Source organism: Anticarsia gemmatalis, chromosome 7 (genome assembly GCF_050436995.1).
Source record: "Anticarsia gemmatalis isolate Benzon Research Colony breed Stoneville strain chromosome 7, ilAntGemm2 primary, whole genome shotgun sequence".
NCBI lineage: Eukaryota > Metazoa > Arthropoda > Insecta > Lepidoptera > Erebidae > Anticarsia > Anticarsia gemmatalis.
In genome coordinates, this window is record NC_134751.1 from 6423326 (window position 1) to 6427665 (window position 4340).

The 4340-nt window shown below is 34.1% G+C and overlaps 1 long non-coding RNA gene across 1 annotated transcript; it reads right to left on the minus strand.

The window, feature by feature from the left end:
* Positions 1 to 1869: 1869 nt before the first annotated feature.
* On the minus strand, positions 1870 to 4061 carry LOC142974404 (uncharacterized). Its single transcript, XR_012959563.1, has 2 exons — positions 3901 to 4061; positions 1870 to 3614 (listed from the first exon to the last, which is right to left on the minus strand). It is a non-coding gene; the product is annotated as an uncharacterized LOC142974404 (long non-coding RNA).
* Between the last annotated feature and the right edge of the window lie 279 nt (positions 4062 to 4340).

The window sequence follows — 4340 nt, forward strand, 5'->3', positions numbered from 1 at the left end:
CGTCATTCAGCCCTTGGAGATTTCTTCTGGGGGAATAATTTACGTTGATCGCCCGGAAGGGGAGCGTAACTGCCTCACTGAAACTTTAAGCTTTCACTCAGAATGGTTGCGATTCGCAGTGTCTCAACTTTAAGTAATAAATTGGTTTCGATAGAATACGTTGCGGTGTAATATCAATCTTATATTAGTTTGCTAATTTGCATTCCAAAACGTAAACTTTAAATACATATTACTATTGTCGTTAGCTTCGCAGTCAATATTTTTTCGATTAATATGATTCGATTCGATTATAACACATAGACTAGTCTATAAGTAAAACATTATTTACGCAACGTTAAAGGAAGATTGACGCAGCAGTTTATTATGTGTAGTCGAAAATCAACCTCTGTTATGTTTTTGATTTAAATTTTCGATCACAACAGAGTACAACTCACTCACTTCATTAGCACGTTACGTGTCAACGCATTGACATTGACATGGAGTTCAAAGTGTTTCTTTAAATTATATTTTCAACACGATGCGGTGTTCACAGCTTTTTACATTTTTGTGCAAAGGGCGGCAGCGACGATGACGTCGTCACGTGTCGATGAGTGTGAATAAAGCCTTTGACGCCTTTCACCGCATGCATTTCAAGCCGGCCGCTTCAATTCCAGTTTACACGCAGCCCTTGCCAAGAATCACTTTGCTATAAAAATTCAAAGCTTTTGAACAATAAATTATGCTTTATACAAACAAGGTGTTTTGACGGGAATTGGGTAACTGCCTTAGTTTAATTATCTCAATGACAGATAAGGCAAACTTTTTACTGTCGTTGCTGTGCCTGTATGTGGTTGATGTGCCAAATTTTTATAAAGTATGTAATTTTTTACTAATCATTTGTTTTGTATTTTTGTTTAGCAGAAGTGATCTGGAGAGTATGAGCGGGCGAAAGTTTACTAACGAGGGTTAGTATTTAACATTCCGAGAGCCGCGGCGAGCCCCGAGCGACGGCTTGTTAAGAAAAAAGCCGCCCCCTGCGACACATCACTCGTAAAACATGGCCCCACTTGGCCTCCCCAACCCAGGCTTTGCGAGGCCTAGCATTTGATTTTAGTACCGATAATATATTGGTGCACGCCATCAAGAGCCGAATGAAAATAGCTCTATGTTATTGAACTCAGAAGAAATCAGCACATGAAATAGGGGTGTCCACTTAAAAAATATATCGATATTTATATTCGATGTAAAACATCGGATTCCAGCATCGATGTTTATCGATATATCGCTAGAAAACATCGATATTTTTCTACTATCGAATACTTTTCACAAAAGTTTAATATTACCTTTTTCCAGTGAAATGCGCAAAATTTGTGGTCTTTGATTTTGCAGGTGTGAATGTAGAATCAGATACCAGAGTAACATAGCTAAACTAATAGTGTAATGATAGTGATTTTCTATGAGAATCACTATCATTACATAGTTACTTAAATAGAATTGTAATACTAAGATAATGGTGAGATGACTGAAATGAGTTATACCTACATTTGCAAGTGAAATATAAACGACAAATTAATAGAAATATTTATTACATATCACATAACTTCAAAACAGTAAAAGAAAACAAAAGACTTATTTAGTACTAGCCTTAATCTAGGTATGTACCTGCAAAAACTTACTTTCACTTTACCTATTTAATTAAAACCAATGCTCTTTAGACAAACTTTGCAAAAATAAAAGTTTACTTAATCTTTTACCTTTCATTCTATTTCTTTGTTGATTAACTATTTGAGCAGCCTTAGAAAATAATCGTTCGGATGGAACAGAAGTCCCAACAATAGTCAAATATTTGAAGGCAATCTTATAAAGCTTAGGAAATTGAATTTTTAGATCTTGCCAAATCTCTAAAGGATTCTCATTGAGCCTTCCTACTACTGGACTACGCAAGTACATTGATAATTCATCAGAAATTGCATCATCTGATTGTGATGATTTCCAACTCTTGCTTACTAGTTTGTGATGATTATCCCATAAAGAAAAGCTCTCTTCTAGTTTTTCAGATTGATCAGAATCTGATTCGGACATTTCAATATTTTGTGTAGTATTTTTCATAAAGTCTTTAATTTTTGCGACTGCTGTGGAGCAAGCAAGTGCGTCTTGGAAGTGAATTTTTTTATACCTGGGATCCAATACAGTTGCTATGGCGAGTGGAGTTACCCTCTCGATAGCGCCCATTCTTTTTTCAATTTCATTAAGCACAAACGATTTCAATTCATTGGCAAGCGAATCTTCCAATTGGAGAGGTTGGATTTTTAAAACCAAGCAATGAACTAACGGAATCACCTTGCTGCTTGTGCAGTAACTGTCCCCAGAAACTTCTTTAGTAGCAGCTTCCAGCGGTCTTAAAACTAATAACACAGAAGAAAGAACTGACAGTTCTGATGCATTAAGCATAGGTGGCGCTGTCTTATGGCGAAATATTATTTCATTGATTACAATACGTAACTCTAAAAATCTCTCAATCATATAGTAGGTGCTGTTCCATCTTGTTGAAACTTCTTGAATTAACTTTGTTTCTTTTTCTGTGGCTTTTCTTAATTCATTGCTTGCTGTATTACTTTGCTTGAACCATGTTACAATAGTCTTGACCTTAGTTATTAGATTTTGCAATTCTGGACAGTGTTGAATCGCATTTTGCGCAACTAAATTTAGAGTGTGCGCAAAACACGGTATGTGTTTCTTACCAAAAGCCAGGTCGACCGCCTTAATCATAGATGCTGCGTTATCCGTTACTACAGCCGAAACTTTATTAACGTCAATGTTCCATTCAGAACAAGAGTTCAGAAGCATCTCAGCAATATGATCCGAAGTGTTACGGTCAAATGACTGATATACTCCAAGAGTAATAGAAAAAAATTCGGTACATATACCAAAGTGACCGGTAATTCCAAGAAAGCTTCTCATACTCATTGTTTCTGTCCACATATCGGTTGTAAGTGTTATATTTTCTACACTTTTTAGTTTATTTTTAAACACAGCTGATAATGCATCATATTTGTCATCAACCCAGCGAGTCAACGTTGTCTTACTTGGAAGCTTGTAATGTGGTGCAGTTACTTTCATAAGATTACGAAAACCGTCATTTTCTACAATCGTGAAAGGTTGATTATCTTTGCAAATCATGTAGATGAGGGCATTGTTGACTTTCAAAGTTTTATTGCCACTTTCCGAATAAGCAGATATATTTTCGAAGCTTTCATGAATCGACTTTTGCCGTTTTAATGGCGGAGGTACAGGATTATCGACATGGATACCTTTTGACGCAGCTGTACTTGTTGATGGCAGTGGTTCAGGGCTGGGAAAAACAGGTTCAGAATCTGCTTCATTTGTTTTTGTAACTGTTTCATTGTGGATATTTAGTAAGTTGACATTGTTCAACACTTGCGAATTTTCTTTATTCATATCTAAAAACGCAGCCTTATGGATATTTTTTACGTGGCTAAACAGGTTTGATGTATTGCCACAAGATTTAATTTGTTTTTGACAAATTTTGCACTTTACAAGATTCTCATTTCCCTCAATTTTCGTAAAAAACTTCCATACATGACTTTTCTTTGGAGGCGCCATCTTGTTATTAACTAAAATAAAAGAATAAATCAATTAATGTTTATTTTTTTCTACAATTTTATTTTGTGTCGTAGGTAGTATCATACCAGTATTTGAGTTAATTTGTTTATAAGCTTAAAAATTGAAATGAAAAATACACTTAAGAAATGATTCGATGCGATATTTATTGTTATTATGAAATGTATTATAATATAAAATATCATTATGTTATAATATATCTTAAATATAAAACACTGTCACAAACAAGTAGAGGTTAGGTTAGGTTTATAAACATAATAGGAATATAACATTACATACCTTTTCAACTTCGAACTAGCAATCAGATGATGCATCAACTCAATTATTTTAGAGTAATTAATTATAGTAGCAAGTAAAAGTCTTACATAAACTTGTCTTAGATATAAAATCAAAACAATGATTTAATGCGTTACCGACCGCCAAACAGCAAAAGTCGACGTAAAAACAAAGAATGAGTCCAATGAGTGAATGAGAGTGAAAATAAATAGAATGAACCTATAGAATCCACAGATTATATAAATTTAGAGTGAATAATCAATCGATCTGTCAGCAGGATGGAATGGATTAGGTAATTAAGCTGGTCCATCACAGATGTGTTAAAATTATTTAGTTTTTTAGTAGATTATACAAAAAGAAAATAAAAAAAACAAATATTCGATGTTTCTATAAATATATCGATATATCGAATACAATAAATATTTGACAAAACATCGAATCAA